The sequence below is a fragment of the Carcharodon carcharias genome, chromosome 6 (genome assembly GCF_017639515.1).
Source record: "Carcharodon carcharias isolate sCarCar2 chromosome 6, sCarCar2.pri, whole genome shotgun sequence".
Taxonomy (NCBI): Eukaryota; Metazoa; Chordata; class Chondrichthyes; order Lamniformes; family Lamnidae; genus Carcharodon; species Carcharodon carcharias.
Window position 1 is genome coordinate 170,469,849 of NC_054472.1, and position 17,896 is coordinate 170,487,744.

Below are 17,896 nucleotides of genomic sequence, written 5' to 3' on the forward strand. Positions count from 1 at the left end.
ATAGGAGCAGTATGTACCATCTACCAGATGCACTACAACAACTCAATAACACCTTCCAAACCCACGACCTCTGTCACCTAGAAGGACAAGGGCAGTAGATGCATGGGAGCACCAGCATCTGCAAGTTCACCTCCAAGCCACACACTATCCTGACTTGGAAATATATCGCCATTCCTTCACTGTCACTGGGTAAAACTCCATGAACTCACTTCCTAACATCACTGTGGGTGTTCCTACATCACATGAACTGCAACAGTTCACGAAGGCAGCTCATTCCCACCTTCCCAAGGCAATTAGGGATGGGCAATAAATGCTGGACTAGCCAACAATGCCCACATTCCATAAACTAATTTAAAAAAAGTGCTTTCACCAGCATAGGACAGATAAAATGAGAGAATTCAATATACATGGCAGCTTTCATGACCACAGAACTTCCCAAAGTGCTTTATAATCCACTGAAGTGCTTTTGAAGCGTACTCGCTTTGTATAGTAGGAGGCATGATAGTCAATTTTCACAACATGCTCCCACAAGCAGCAATGTGATAACAACCAGATAATCTGCTTTACTGATGTTGATTGAGGGATAAATATTGACGAGAATGCCAGGGATAACTCCCCTGCTCTTCTTGGAGATAGTTCCAGCACCTAAGATGGCAGACAGGGCCTTGCTTTAACATCTCATGTGTCAGACAGCACTTCTGGCAGTGCAGCACTGACGTTTCAGCCCTGACTTTTGTTCTCAAGTCCTGGAGTTGAACTTGAATCCATGGCCTTCTGAGCTCAAGGTCCATCAGCTGAGCCCTGGCTGACACGCTAGTCATCAAAGGAACATCCCAAACGACACCTCCACCCACAGTCCCAATGGAAATGAGTTGCTCTCCCACTGGCCCCACAAGCTCTGGCAGGGGTCAGTGTTGGAGGACGTAGGCAGGCCTGATCCCAGCACAACTGGCGGAATTACTGCCTTTGGAATTCCAAAGAGATAAATCGGGGAGTCAGTGGCAAGGTAACACTAAGTTTCAATTGTAAAAGCCTAAAAGCTCTGGACAGAAAGGAATACATAAGCGAGATGAGGGGGTGAATTTTCGTGGGGGTTTTCCATCTGTTCATTGCAACTTCAGAAGAGCCAAGATAAGAACCAGTGTTAGCGAAGTTTATGCCAGTTTTCTGGGCCTTCTGTGGATCTGGTGGACTCAACAAAATTAATCACCCAAAGGATTTTTAAGTTTTAAAGATCCTGAGAAAGGATTAGTTAACACAGGAAGTAATTTGATGAATCTTCATTTCAATCTAATGAGGATGCATCTTGTGGGGAAATAAGCATATATATTACATCTATTTAGTTACCTTGTTACCTCTGCTACTATAGGTGGGTGGAGGTACAGCTTTCTCCCGCTTGTTGGTCTGTTTGTAAACAGTATGGCCTAGGCCGTCCGATCTCCAGGTTGTTGGAGATTGGACTTATGGCCCAAGGTGCTTGCTGGGAGCCCTAGGTAGTCTCTGATTCTGAGTTAGAATCAGAGACTTCAGACAATTACTAACCTGGATAGTTACCGAGGAAGTTTCAGACAGGAAAATCCTAGTCTAACTCCTGGGTAACAACAGAACTGATCCCCCCACACCCCATCCCCACTCATTCACTCTGAAACCCCGACTTTACCCCTGGTGCCCTGACTACCCCCTGACCCGACCAGATGCCCCCCTACTACAACTGCCAAACAACACCCCCCAACCCGACTTGACTATTCCTCCTATCAAGACCTGACTAGCCCCACCACCTGACTACACCTTGACCTGACCTAAATAATCCTCGAGATAAAAACAAAAAACTGTGGATGCTGGAAATCCAAAACAAAAACAGAATTACCTGGAAAAACTCAGCAGGTCTGGCAGCATCGGCGGAGAAGAAAAGAGTTGACGTTTCGAGTCCTCATGACCCTTCAACAGAACTGACTGAATATTAGAAGAGGGGTGAAATATAAGCTGGTTTAAGGTTGGTGGGGGGTGCGGTGGGGGGGAGAGAAGTGGGGGGATGTGGTTGTAGGGACAAGCAAGCAGGGATAGGAGCAGATAATCAAAAGATGTCACAGACAAAGGAACAAAGAAGTGTTGAAGGTGGTGATATGATCTAAATGAATGTGCTAATTAAGAATGGATGGCAGGGCACTCAAGGTACAGCTCTAGTGGGGGTGGGGTGGAACGACTAGCAGGGCATACAAGATTTAAAAATAATGAAAATAGGTGGGAAAAGAAAAATCTATATAAATTATTGGAAAAAACAAAAGGAAGGGGGAAGAAACGGAAAGGGGGTGGGGATGGAGGAGGCGGTTTAAGATCTAAAGTTGTTGAATTCAATATTCAGTCCGGAAGGCTGTAAGGTGCCCAGTTGGAAGATGAGGTGCTGTTCCTCCAGTTTGCGTTAAGCTTCACCGGAACAATGCAGCAAGCCAAGGACAGATATAAGAGAGCAGGGTGGAGTGTTAAAATGGCAAGCGACAGGGAGGTTTGGGTCTTTCTTGCGGACAGACCGCAGGTGTTCTGCAAAGGGGTCGCCCAGTTTACGTTTGGTCTCTCCAATGTTGAGGAGACCGCATTGGGAGCAACGAATACAGTAGACTAAGTTGGGGGGAATGCAAGTGAAATGCTGCTTCACTTGAAAGGGAGTGTTTGGGCCCTTGGACGGTGAGGAGAGAGGAAGTGAAGGGGCAGGTGTTGTATCTTTTGCGTGGGCATGGGGAGGTACCATAGGTAGGGGTTGAGGAGCAGGGGGTGATGGAGGAGTGGACCAGGGTGTCCCGGAGGGAACGATCCCTACGGAATGCCGTGGGGGGGGTGGGGGGGCGGCGAAGGGAAGATGTGTTTGGTGGTGGCATCATGCTGGAGTTAGCAAAAATGGTGGAGGATGATCATTTGAAGACTACTCTCCTCCATCTGGCTGAATTTGTTCTCACACTGAACAATTTCTCCTTTAACTCCTCTCACTTCCTCCAAATAAAAGGTGTGGCTATGGGTACCCGGATGGGCCCCAGCTATGCCTGTCTCTTTACGGGGAATGTGGAACATTCCTTGTTCCAGTCCTACTCTGGCCCCCTCCCACAACTCTTTCTCCGGTACATCGATGATTACTTCAGTGCTGCTTCATGCTCTCGTTGGGACTTGGAAAAATTTATTAATTTTGCTTCCAATCTCCACCCCTCCATCATTTTCACATTTCCCATCTCTGACACTTCCTTTCCCTTCCTTGACCTCTCTGTCTCAATTTCTGGTGATAGACTGTCCACTGATATCCATTACAAGCCTACCGACTCCCACAGCTACCTCGACTACAGCTCCTCGCACCCCGCTTCATGTAAGAACTCCATCCCATTCTCTCAGTTCCTTCACCTCCATCGCATCTGTTCTGATGATGCTACCTTCAAAAACAGTTCCTCTGACATGTCCTCCTCCTTCCTTAACTGAAGTTTTCCACCCACGGTTGTTGACAGGGCCCTCAACCGTGTCCAGCCCATCTCCCACGCATCTGCCCTCACGCCTTCTCCTCCCTCCCAGAAACATGATAGGGTCCCCCTTGTCCTCACTTATCACCCCACCAGCCTCCGCATTCAAAGGATCATCCTCCGCCATTTCCGCCAACTCCAGCATGATGCCACCACCAAACACATCTTCCCTTCACCCCCCCGGCGGCATTCCATAGGGATCGTTCCCTCCGGGACACCCTGGTCCACTCCTCCATCACCCCCTACTCCTCAACCCCCACCTACTGCACCTCCCCATGCCCATGCAAAAGATGCAACACCTGCCCCTTCACTTCCTCTCTCCTTACCATCCAAGGACCCAAACACTCCTTTCAAGTGAAGCAGCATTTCACTTGCATTTCCCCCAACTTAGTCTATTGCATTCGTTGCTCCCAATGCGGTCTCCTCTACATTGGAGAGACCAGACGTAAACCGAGCGACCACTTTGCAGAACACCTGCGGTCTGTCCGCAAGAATGACCCAAACCTCCCTGTCGCTTGCCATTTTAACACTCCACCCTGCTCTCTTGCCCACATGTCTGTCCTTGGCTTGCTGCATTGTTCCAGTGAAACCCAACACAAACTGGAGGAACAGCACCTCATCTTCCGACTAGGCACTTTACAGCTTTCCGGACTGAATATTGAATTCAACAACTTTAGATCTTGAACTCCCTCCTCCATCCCCACCCCTTTTCTGTTTCTTCGCCCTTCCTTTTGCTTTTTCCAATAATTTATATAGATTTTTCTTTTCCCACCTATTTCCATTATTTTTAAATCTTGTATGCCCTGCTAGTCTTTCCACCCCACCCCCACTAGAGCTGTACCTTGAGTGCCCTGCCATCCACTCTTAATTAGCACATTCGTTTAGATAATATCACCACCTTCAACACTTCTTTGTTCCTTTGTCTGTGACATCTTTTGATTATCTGCTCCTACGACTGCTTGCTTGTCCCTACAACCCCCACCACTTCTCTCCCCCCACCTTAAACCAGCTTATATTTCACCCCTCTTCTAATATTCAATCAGTTCTGTCGAAGGGTCATGAGGACTCGAAACGTCAACTCTTTTCTTCTCCGCTGATGCTGCCAGACCTGCTGAGTTTTTCCAGGTAATTCTGTTTTTGTTTTGAATAATCCCCGACGTGACCATACCTCCTAACCCAGCCCGACTACCTCCCTGAGCAGATTTCACTACCCCCTTGACCCCCATCTAGCTACCTACCCGCATGAAACCCTACCCGCATGCCACCCTATCCACCTACCACCCTACCCCTTACCACCCTTACCCCGCTACCCTACCCACATGTTCCCAACCCACCTAATGGAGAAGTCAGTCTTGAGCCCACCAACTCCGAATCTGACTGTCCCAGTGATAACACGCTGGGAGCAGCCTGAATCGATTGAAAGTGGGACATCCATCTCCAAATGCGAGGAAGTCTCACCCTAGGGAGCAGCCCACCAATCTGATTGGCCAGCAGCTCTGTAGTCCTAACCGCCAGGATCGAGCAGCGGGTACTGTTGTGACTACAGGCAATCCCCAAGGAAGACGAGTCATGGGGGTGAATTTTACAGGGGGACATAGTCCCCAACCCCCAGTCAAAAAGTCGGTTGGCACCTCACCGGCTTTTAAATCTGGCTGCAGCGAAAATACGCTGGGGGTGGCCTTAATGATTCGAGAGTGGGACCTCCGCCCCTCAAGAGTAGTAAGTCCCGCCCTCGAGAGCTGCCAGCCAATCTGATTGCTTCTGTAGTCCCAGCAGCGCCAGAACACAGTAGAGGTTCTTGCTGAGACTACAATCCCGAGAAGAATTGAAGTTGTCTTCCAGACTTAAGGGAAGTCCGTGCTTTTTGGTCAGGCAGAGATTAGAGACCCCAGTGGAGGTTTGGGAGCTGGGTGGGAGGGTGTCATGTTTTAGAGGCTGGGGGGGAGGCACAAAGGAGAGAGGATTAGTGATACAATCTTGGGCGGGATGTCCTAAATGGGCAGCTGGGACCCACCATAGGTATCACCCCCCTTCCTGCCTTTAGCCTATGCAGTGAAACCTGATAGGCCGGTCACTTTCCTTTCATCGTCCCCAACGTACTATAGTGGCGGAGGCAGAATGAGTGGCCATCTTCACCCCATAATATGGGGAACAGGTCAGGGGTGGGCAGGAAGGTGATAGGCTGGCATCCCACTATATTTTACATACCCCCCGCCTCCCGCTTTCAAATAAGCCGTGGGAGGCTGTAAAATCCACCCCATGGCGCTCAGACTCAGAGGTAAGTCTGGGATTTGCAAGGGCCTGGCTGGGAGACCCCAGTGAGGGGGTCAGAGGGGGTGGGGTCCAAGTTAGACAGATCCAGGGGGGAGGGTTAAAGAGGGAATTCAAATCTTGTGGTGGGGTGGGTGTGCCTCTGATGGGCATAGGGAAGCTCCTAAAGGTATGGCGCCTTCTTGACGAACAGTAGCCCACCCAGTGAGAGCTGCCAGGCTACCAGCCTTCCCCTGCTGCAGGTAAAATAGCAGAGGAGGTGGAATGAGGCCACTTGACCATGCAAAGACATCAATAGGCCTAAGAAAGGACAGACTGCCTCATGTCTTCCCTGCCCACCATAAAATGGGAGACAGGTCAGAGGTGGCTGGGAAGATTGTGAGAAGACCACCTGCTTTTTTTTAATGAACACCCCAGCATCAAATACGCAATTAGGGGCCATAAAATCCAGCCCATCGGGTATGGTTTGAGGAAGAACTCATTAGTTTTTGGCAAAGATGCAAATCTGAATACTGGGCCCCGCTGTGGTGTCTCCCCCCAGCAGATGCAATTGGCCATTTAAATCTCCATTCAGTTCAGCGGGACAGTAATATCGTGCTGTCCAGGAGGGGCCATAAAATCCTGGCCCTGGAATTGTTTAAAGGATCTGTTAACAATGGGAGAGAGGGTGAATTGACCATTTTAAAAACATATTGTGGATTGTTTTATTTAGAATGTTATTGATTGTTTTAGAATGTTGTGGATTGCCTCAGCTGCTGTGGAGGAATTGGTCACAGCTGTCAAAAGCTGAGCAGAGTTTTCAGGGCAGGTTTTTGGATGTGGTTTGGCCTGAAGGCTCTTCGGTGAGATGGAAGCTCTTAATAAAAAGATTTGTTTTTTCAGTGTTGTAGTTACAGAACATCAACCAGGCAGCTTCAAGGAAGAGCTGAGTAATTAGTCATTTTGTAGTACAGAACTTGAGTATTGCTGAAAAAAGACATGTCGAAGCTTTTTGTTTTGCTCTCATCAGGACATTTCGCAACAGTATCAATATAAGGGGAATGCATCAATTTATACTGTATGAGAAGAGAGTGCTGATTCGTTGGCAATTGGACTCAATTGCTATGGAGAATGCTATGGAGAACCAATTGATGGCTGTTGACAGTTAACTGCCAAACATTGTTTGAAATTTGAAACAGGCAGCTTGATCCTGATTGGTCAAGGCAATGAGCTGAGGAATAAGTCATTGAATGGCTGTTACTTATTTTGTTTAGTTGAAACAGGCACAATGTGTGTACATATTCTTTCTGTCTAGAAAGAAAAGGGCCGTGTGTATTAATATATGTAGCTTCTAGTGCATGCAAATGTACCACACTGTGAGCCCAACTGACAATTTTAAATTGGTTGTCAACATAATTCTTAGCACACTGAGGCCAGAATTTTCCGGCCCCGTTGGCATTGGGCGTCATGGCAGGCGGTGAGGACAATATAGAGAGAAGGTCAAAAATCAGTTTCACGCTGCCATGAAAAAACAGTGGGATCATCCGGTTGTGTCCACCATGGCAGAACACCAATCCTTCTGGAAGCAGGTGTGAACCCGCTTTACATCCCGGTAATGGTATGCAAGGTAAGGCCCGACTGGAATTGTCCCCTCCGCCAAATTTACCGTTACACCAGCGGTAACGCTGGCCAAACCATGTCTGGACATGTGTGACATGTAGATGTCGAGATTTACCATTATGGCCTTGCTCAGATCACTGACATATGAGGAGCAGAAGATGCTGGAGCCTTACAGCTACCGAACCCTAGAGGAACATGGCATCGCATGCTGGGTGGATTCTCATGGACATGGCTCTGTCACAAAGCAGTTCACAGAAATTGGGAGGTCTCTGTTGATGTCCCTGGTCTGCTTCGGAACATCATGGTCTTGGATATGGGCTGCTCCGGAAGATCAGCGAGGCGGGGAGAGGAAGGTCCAGCTATGAGTGGGAGAGGAAAGTGTGCTCGGCACGGGGGTGGTGGGGGGTGGGGGGGTTGAGGTTGGAATTGGGGGAAGGAAGATGTTGGTGGAGGTGAGGTTGGCAGAGGGAATGAAATTGTTGGGGAATGAGGGTGTGGGGCAGGATGAAGGTGTCGGGGGGTGAGGTTGGAAGGGGGGGACAAAGGAGTCAGGGGGTGAGTTTGGGAGAGGAGGAGGGGATACGGAAGCACGCGGGTGTAATAGGGGAAAATGCGGCAAGTGGGGAGGTAGGTGTAATGGGTGAGGAAGGTGTAAGGGAAGGAGTTCAGAGAGGGGAAAAGAGTTTGGAGGGCGGAAGGGGTTTGGAAGGGAAGCAGTCCAAGGGGAGGAAGGATATTGGCGGGTGGGAAGAGGTTTGGAGGGGAGAAGGGGTTCGAAGAGGGGGGAAGGAGTTTGGAGGGGGGAAAGAGTCCGGGGGAGGAAGGTACCTTGGGGGGGGGGGGGGGTGGGGGTGGAGGTGAAGGAGTAAGTGTGAAGGAGGGAGTAAGGGTCAAGAAAGGACTAAAGGGAGGATTTCCAGGTGAACATGTAAGGGAGGGGTCTTTGGAGTCAATGACTGCCTCCGGGGAGCTAACTGAAGGTAGGTGTGGTAGGAGGGATTGGTGGGTATGAAAAGGGGCAGAGGGAGAAGTGTGGGAGGGTGAGGGTGTGACAGTGGCAGTAGAAGGGATGGTGAGGGTGGCAACTCAAAGACAGACACAGACCTTGGGGATGAGATTCTCGGAAGGTAGGGAACATGCATGTTCACCTGGACATCTTGGAAAGAAAAGAGTTTGGGTTGGTAGGTGACAGTGGGGAGGTGGAAGGTGGTGCCAGGGGGTCAACAGAGATGGGGGAAGGGACATAGATGACTGGGTTAGGGGAAAGAATAGGGGAGCTGAGGAAAAACTTAACAGCTACCATGGCTGTCTGAATCGACAGTGAGCGGAGCCTCGTGTCGAATGGGCACAGGTGCTGCATGGAAGTGTGATGAGCGGTCAGCTCAGATGGACAACTGAAAGAGAGCCTCAGCAGGCAGCATTGAAAATGCTCAGGACAGTGAGATGAGTATGATGGAGGAAGGATCCGCGTATATGGCAGAGAGCTTGCACATAGATCTGAAAGGCCCTGCTACACACACACTTCTCCCTCCAGAATTACTCAGCGTGCAAGTGAGCTGCTAGTGGGGTGTGGGGGCGGTAGGGGGTAGGGAGGCGGTGAATGCAGTGGGAGGACTCACAAAGCCTGTCAATGAAGCTGAAAGGCAACATTCCACATTACTCAGTGAAAGTGATGTAATTTTCAGATTATAAAGTGACAAAATGTGTTCACCCATGCAACCACATGTTATCAGAATTTCTTTACTTTCCTGGGCCATAAGACCATAAGACAAAGGCGCAGAAGTAGGCCTTTCGACCCATTGAGTCTGCTCTGCCATTCAATGAGATCATGGCTGATCTGATAATCCTCAACTCTATTTTCCTGCCTTTTCCCCGTTACCCTTGATTTCTTCACTGATTAAAAATCTGCCTATCTCAGCCTTGAATATACTTAATGACCCAGCCTCTACAGCTCTCTGCAGTAAACAATTCCACAGATTGACTACCCTCTGAGAGAAGAAACTCCCCCTCATCTCTGTTTTAAATGGGTGACTCCTTACTCTGAGATTATGCCCTCTGGTCCCAGACTCTCCCACAAGGGGAAACAACCTCTCAGCATCTACGCTGTCAAACCCCCTAAGAATTTTATATGTTTTAATAAGGTCACCTCTCATTCTCCTAAACTCCAATGCGTACAGGTCCAACCTACTCCACCCCTCCATACCCGGGATCAACCTAGTGAACCTTCTCTGGACAACTTCCAATGCCAGTATATCTTTCCTTAGATAAGGGGACCAAAGTATTCTAGGTGTGGTCTATCTAGTGCCTTGTGTCATTTTAGCAAGACTTCCCTATTTTTATACTCCATTCCCTTTGAAATAAAGGCCAACATTCCATTTGCCTTCCCATTACCTGTTGAACTTGTATGTTAGCTTTTTGGGATTCATGCAGGAGGACTCCCAAATCCCTCTGTGCTGCAACTTTCTGCAGTCTTTCTCCATTTAAATAATATTCAGCTCCTCTATTCTTCCTGCCAAAGTGCATAACCTCACATTTTCCCACATTATCTTCCATCTGCCATATTTTTGCCCACTCGCTTAACCTGTCTATATCCCTCTGTAGAGTCCTTATGTCATCCATACCTCTTGCCTTCCCACCTATTTTTGTTATTTTGGATGACCCCATCTTCTAGGTGCTGCCCTGAGATCCGCAGCACGGGTGGAGACATCCTGTGCAATGACTGGCCCTGTTGCCTCTATGACTTCAGCATGCATCCTCTGGAGAGCTGAGGCCTTGAGGACCCCAGGTTCTTTGGCTGTCCTCCTGTGGGCCAGCTGCTCCCTCTGCAGTGACAGGGGATGAGGTTGAAGGGGGCACAAGCAAAGGGGATTCAAAGGGAGCTAATTATCCCAGGGTGTCCAGTTGCTGTTCCTCCTGCCTTCGAGTGCCCGAGGGCCCTGGCATGACTGCTTGAGGGGCAGAAGCACCTAGAGGGATGTCAAGGTGCCCAGTTTCCCTCTTGCATTGCCACTGCAGGAACTCACCAATGGCTACCGCGATGGAGTACAGGTCTGCGTGCATCTCCCGGTTCTGCTGGACCAGGGTCTCCAAGGCGTTTGCCATCCTTCCCATGGAGACCTCCATCTGCACTAATGTGGGCACCACCTCATCAGAGAGCAGATGGACATACTCCTCCAACTCACATGTCACTCTGTTGAGGGCTTGCAACAGATCTGCATGCTGTTCCCCTTCTGCTGACTGTGATTCTGTGATTCTACACGATGAGTTGGAAGACCGAATCCAGAGGCTCATCATCTGACTTGAATCCAGAGGCTCATCATCAAATGCCTTTTCCCCAGCAATCCTCTGAGTGCTGGGGAGCTCGGCTGAACCTGCCTCTTCCCGCTGCGGACACGTGCCCGTGCAGTGGCCATTAGATTGTGAACCTGAGCCTGCTCTAGATCTAGGTCCTACCAAGGTGTGTGTATCTGCGCAGGTGGAGGGTGTGGGTAAGCTCATGAAGGGTCTTCCAGGCTGCTTATTTCCAGTTCTACAATGGAGGAGGTGTCCTCTTGGCTGGAGGTGAGGACCTGGATAGAGCTGAGGACCTGGCTGGCTGAGGGCATCGGTTGCTTGACAGAGCTCCCTGAGAACCAAAGTAGAGGCAATTAGCAGATGGCAGCAGAGTCAAAAGCAGCAGAGAGAATGCTCACAGTTGCATTGAGAGAGGGACGATGTGGTGCCAGATCCTCACATGGGTGTTCACTGCTGATCTCACCATCGATGCAGTCATGGTCCACATCATCACCAGTCAGCGTGATGGCACGCTCCTCAAAATGAATGAGGGGCCTAATGTGGGCAACTCCATCCCTGGTCTGGGACCTCTCCCTGCTGCTGTGAGCCAACTTCTCCTGCATGAAAACAGATGGAGAGAGTGTGAGAGGGACACATGGCACTATGTGGAATGTTTGTGTGGTGAGCAGAGCCATGGGTGGGGTGAGGATGTGAGCTCCAGAGTGTATGAGCCTCATGGAGATGTAAGGGTGTGCGTGAGAGTTAGTGGTGTTTCCCTTGAGGTGTGAGATCCATATGGATGTGTGGGTTTGTGGGCGTGTGAGTTGAGAGTGGTGAGCTGGTTGGCTTACCCTGGCGGAACGGATGAGAGCATTCATCCTCTTCCTCCACTGCTTGACTGACCTCTGTGCTCCAGCGATGCTGACTGCCACTGCCGTCACCTCCCAGGCCTGATTGGTGACTCTAGTGGACTTCCTGTGGCCAGAGCGGGGGCAGAGGACATCGTGGTGGCCTTCCACTCCACTCAGCTGGCGCCTCAGACAGGCATCGCTAAACTTGGGAGCTGCCGTCTTCTTTGCTTTCAGGGTCATCGGTCGCCTGGAGCATTCCTGGTCTGTAGACATGAAGTAATGCTCTGTTGTGCTTTAAGTATGGCACCCAGAGCGAGGAAGCACAGAGGTCAGGGTGGGCCAGGCAAATCCAAGCCCGTCCGCCAGTGATCCGGTGTGTTTCCGATGAATGCATTATTAACAAGGTGGGATACACCTGGAATGGGATGATACGGTGCGAAAACCCGCCATTGCAGCTGGCGGGTAAAACATCCTTTCTCATACGGCCTACATGTGGCCTCTGTACCTAGCATCACACTAGCATTGAAATTCATATGCCACATTACTCATTTGTGTGATAGACTGAATATCCTTTTGGCTTGATGGCAGCATTCTGTTAGCAAATACCACTCGTGTTGCTACTGCATAGTAGCAGCGTGTGAAACAGCTAGCTAGACCTGTTGCTCAAATTTTTGAGATTTCTTGCCCTTCCAGCGTAACCTGAGGTAGACTGGGCACTTTTCAGGGCCGAGCGTGACAGCCTTAGGCCTGTTCATGAGTTTGCGTGATATACAGCGCAAAACGACTTGGTTAGGATAGCCATCATCCCACAGGATGTCTTTAATGAGCCCTATTTCAGCATCACGCTTGTATGATGAACAAATAGCTTGGGCCTCTTTACAAGGTTTCTGATAAGACCAACCTTGTAGTGCATGGAACTGTAAGAATCCCAATGCGTATACTGACCAGCAAAGGGAGGCTTGCAGTAGATAGTGGTAGTGAAACCCCTGGCAGATTTCTTAACTAGTACGTCTAGTTTAATAACTGTACCATTTCAAAATTGAATTTGAGTGCAGAATGGATCCCATTAAGACATTTAAGGAAATTGTTACATGCAGCTGTGGATTTAAATACAGCAAACGTATCATCTACATATCGGAAATACACGAGGGGTAGGAGGTTAGGTACCGTTCCATCGAAGATACGTATCTCATGTTGCTGGGTCCACTTGTCAACTAATCAGCACTCTCTTCTCATACAGTATAAATTGTTGTTTTCTCCTTATATGGGAATTCTTGCGAAGTGTCCTGATGAGTGCAAGACAAAAAGCTCCGACATATCTCTTTTCTCAGCTGAGCAATTGCACTAAAGTTGAGTTAACACACCATGTGCACTACTGAATGCGCTCTTCGCCTGTTTTTAGTTTGTGTTTGCAAGAAACGTGTCAGTTAAGAAAAAAAAACTTTTTACCACACAACATGATCTAGCTCATCAATCGAATCGCAGCAACATAGTGAAAACAAAATGACAACAGCCAGAATAGTCCAAAACAAAATCTTTCCTACCAAGGGAATCTTACCTTCTTTGACATTTGAATTGTATCTGAGTTACCTTCTCTCTCCCCTGGCCCATCTACACTCCCAAAGCAATTTTTAAACATTATTAATGAAGCAATGCTCTGGCACGAGATTCCCAAAGGTGGGCGAGCACCTGCTGCCAATGATTCAGGATATTTAGGAGCCTCAGGCTGGGATTTGGCTCATCTGTCACTGCCTGTCATTTTCAAAATGTTGCTCATAGATATGAATGCAGCTCCTTGTTTGTACCCTATCAGTGAAGGGCTGTAGTCTGAGAGGTTTCTCGGCACCGACTGCCATGTTTGCTCTTGCTATTCAAGTCACACGAAAGCTGTGTTTTGGCTGTTTTCATCTAATGAACCCACACGAAATGCCATAAACCATTTATCCAACAACATATCATACAACTGCTCACATCTGCCCCACCTGTGCTGGGACTAAAACCTCTGATGTGCTGTTAACAAAGACCCATCTGCTGCCTTTGCCAACACTCCTATTACTATAAACTGCAAAAGCTCGAGTGGCAATTTTACTTAATGATTTTTCAATATGTTGAGCAGGAAAATATATTTAGTGTAATGGACAGCTCATCAGTAGACTGCTGTGTGCTCAGATGGTGAAGCGGCTTATTTCAGGTACCCAGCAAAAGCTACCGTATTATGACCTATTGAATCATCACTGTTGTACATCAGGTGCATTGAAATCTGAGGTACCAGCTGCCTAATAAAGACTTATTAGAATTTCTTTTTGCTTGTGCAGTTACTCAGGTATTTCCACACTGAGAGCATTTATGTATAATGACACTGATGTAACTAAATTTCCAGTTACCATAGTTTTACTCCTTATCCAGTGAAGATATCTTACACGTCGTGCAAGAGTAATGTTACTTTGGAATCAGGGGTGCTATTGCCAGGACTGCTAATCTGTGAAGGCACAATGGGGCCAATTTTCAAGAAACACACAAAATAAGGCAGTAAGTTGGAGGAGTGGTCAACCTGCCCACTTCTCAGTGCCAGTGTGAAGCCAGGACCATTTTGGATCATTGACTAGGAGATGCCAGTTTTGAGTGGCAAGAGGGTGAAAAGATTGAGGGAGACATGAAATTTCATAGATCCAATATCTGGCCAATGAATGAGTTTGAGTTAGGATGAGAGGAGGATAGATAACCCCCAGGCTCCTCTTTCTCAAATACCAACTACCTTTAAACCCCTCCCCACTCCCACCCCCACCTCCAAAGACATATGTGAGGAGATCAAAATTTCTTAATCACGAAGGTAAAACATCATTCCTTTAGCAGCTTCCTTGCTGCAGTTCCCCTTGCACAGAGAGACCTACCTCCTGTAAACTTGCCTTCCTGCATCTTGCCCTTCCTTATCACTATAAACAGCCTGTCTCCGAACTCCATTCCTTGGACTTTGTGGGCCACCCAGTGCCCACAGACTGGAATGTAGCAGCAGAATCTTCTCCACTTAGAAGATTTTTTGGGCTGTGGGGCCATATGTGGGTCTCCAGGAGCCTTGTCCGATTAGGGATGGTGGGCAAGCTCTGCAGGCGGGAGGGCCAATCAGAGCACCAAATGCCATGGACAACTGGCATCTGCACCAGGGGAGGTGGGTGCTGCTGATGTAGGAGTTTGAACAAGAGGATCTCTCACTATGTAGACACCCTCTGAAGATCTCTTGATTTGTTAAAAGTAAGTGTGGCCACAGCTGTCAGGTCATCAGTGTGAAGGGGCAACCCTGTAGCCTCAGCTCTGGTCCTCTGATCCATACAGCTCTAGGGACAGGAACTTAAGGGAGGTCTCGCTGGCCTTCTGGTCAGCTGCCTGGAGGCTGCGTCCTGGCACCTGCCAGGCTTCAGCCTCAGTGGGAACCAGTCACCAATTTTCCCCCGAATGTGCAGTTAACTGATGTGTTGCCAGTCAGATCCCACCTCTGTTGAGATCTCTCAGAAAATGCCCTCCCACCTCTAAAACCACCACTATGGGATTGATAAGATTCCACCCTGTATATCAGTCATGTAAGCGGCGATGGTGCAGTGGTACTGTCACTAGACCGGAAACCCAGAGGTAATGCTGCAGGGACCTGGGTTCAAATCCCACCTTGGCAGATGGTGGAATTTTAATCCAATAAAAATCTGGAATTAAGAGACTAATGACTGTGAAACCATTGCCGATTGTCATTAAAATCCCTCTGTTTTGCAAATGTCCATTAGTGAATGATCATCAATTAGGGAAGGAAACCTGCTGTCCTTACCTGGCCTCCCCTACATGTGACTTCAGACCCACAGCAATGTAGTTAACTCTTAAATGCCCTCTGAACAAGGGCAATTGGGGATGGGCCATAAATACTCTCTGAGCTGGTGATGCCCACATCCCATGAATGAATTTTTAAAAAAAAGGTGCTTCACTTTTGGCACCCAAATTTCCAATCAGAAAATCAAGACAGGCCCACAAATCAAATGTGCCATCTGTTATTTGGAAAATGTTACATTGCTGCAGATTTTTCTTTCTTCAATGCAGCAGGGATGCGGGGTGATCCTGCTGCTCCAACAGCCAAGCTTATCTGACAATTCCTTGTTATCACAATGACATGAAAAGCATTTGAAATCTGAATTTTCTCTTTTTTTAAAAAAGAAACTCATCAGCCAATGGAGATTAATCTTGCATGGCAGAATAAAATTCCATACACCCCAACAGATTTAAAGCTGCAGGGAAACCATTAGTAATTTTCTTTCAATAGATTGATAAGAGCCGGGGGAAGAATCCAAAATGAGGAATTGTCTGGGTAGTGTGATAAACTCAGTGCTGAAGGCTCGACCATTAGTTTGGTGGAAAAGTGTATACTTTATAGTGGCGTGTTTTTTGCTTCAAATCTATCAGAATTGCAGAAATCTTTTAAAATATATGGACCTTGAAAGTATGAATATTAATAGGTGTTCGGTAGTATAGCACTTGAGTATTGCTGAAAAAAGACATTTTGTCAAAGCTTTTCATCCTGCACTCATCAGGACAATCGCAAGAATACCAATGCCAGGGGAAGCAACAATTTTATACTGTATAAGAGAGTGTTGATTGGTTGGCAAGTGGACTCTGATTGATAGAGGTGTTACCATGGAGATTGCACCAGGGAACAGTTATCTGCCAAGCTTTTGTTTAAATTCAAACCAGACAGGTCGACTCTGATTCGTCAAGGCATTGCCCTGAGGAATGAACCAGCGAATGGCTATTACTTATTTTGTTTAATGAGATGCATTCACTGGTTCATTCCTCAGGGCAATGCCTTGATTAATCAGAGTCAAGCTACCTAGTTTAAAATACAAACAATGTTTGGCAGTTCATTGTCAGTCACCATTAACTCATGCATTCTCCATGGCAGCACCTGTACCAGAGTCCACTTGCCAACTAAGCAGCACTCTCTTCTCAGAATCACACAATTTTAATGGTACAGAAGGAGGCCTTTTGATCCATTGTGTCTGCACCAGTTCTCCAAATGAGCATCATGACCTGGTGCCATTGCCCTGCCTTTTCCCCTTATCCCTTCACATTGTTTCTATTCAAATAATAATCTAATGCCCTCTTGAATGCCTTGATTGAACCTGCCTCCACTACGCTTCCAGGCAGTGCATTCCAGACCTGAACCACTCATTGTGTGAGAAAGTTTCTTCTCACATCACATTTGCTTCTTTTGCAAATCAATTTAAATCTGTGCCCTCTCATTCTTGATCCTTTTACGAGTGGGAACAACTTCTCCCTCTCTACTCTGGCAGCCCCATCCTGATTTTGAACACCTCTATCAATTCTCCTCTTAGCCTCCTTCGCTCCAAGGAAAACAGTCCCAACCACTCCGATCTATCCTCATAGCTGAAGTTTCTCATCTCTGGAACCATTCTTGTAAACCTCTTCTGCACTTTCTCCAATGTGTTCACATCCTTCCTATCTGTCACCTCTCTGCCCACTCCACCAACTTGTCCAAGTCCTCGTGAAGTTCCGCACTGTCCTTCTCGAGTTCACAATACTCCCGAGCATCGTATCATCTGCAAACATTGAAATTGTCCCCTGCACACTAAGATCTAGAGTATTAATATATATAAGGAAAAGCAAGGGTCCCAATACCAGCCTCTGGGGAACTCCATTACAAACCTTCCTCCAGCCCAAAAAATATCCATTGACCATTATTCTCTGCTTCCTATTTTTCAGCCAACATTGCTACTGTCCATTTTGTTCCAAGCAATAACTTTTCTCACAAGTCAATTGTGTGGTACTATGTCAAACTCCTTTTGAAAGTCCATGTACACCACATCAACATCATTAGCCTCATCGACTTTTTCTGTTACCTCTTCAAAAAACTCTGAGTTAAGCTAGTTAAACGCGATTTTCCCTTTAGAAATCTCTACTGACTCTTCCTTGTCAACCCATATTTTTCCATGAGACTACTAATTCTATCCCGAATAATTGTTTCTAGAATCTTGCTCACCACTGAAGTTAAACTGACTGGTCTGTAATTGCTGGGTTTGTCATTACAACCTTTTTTGAAGAAGGGCATAATGTTTGCAATTCTCCAGTTTTCCGGCACCACCCCTGAGTCTAGGGAAGACTGAAAGATTATGGCCAGTGCCCCTGCAATTTCTACTTTCACTTCCTTCAGTTTCCTTGGATGCATCTCATCCGATTCCAATACCCTGACAGTCTATTCCTGAGTCTGGGAAGAGTGTTCTACAGTCAGCATCGTGATGAAGCAGTTTGGGAAGAGTGTCCTGCAATCAGCATTGCTGTGATCCAGTCTAGGAAGAGTGTCCTGCAGTCAGCATCATGATGAAGGAGTCTGGGAAGAGTGTCCTGCAGTCAGCA

The 17,896-nt window shown here is 47.6% G+C and overlaps 1 protein-coding gene across 10 annotated transcripts in view; it reads left to right on the forward strand.

The window, feature by feature from the left end:
• Positions 1–17,896, forward strand: part of LOC121279045 (receptor-type tyrosine-protein phosphatase mu-like) — an 873,720-nt gene that overhangs the window by 799,487 nt on the left and 56,337 nt on the right. The window lies entirely within an intron of this gene.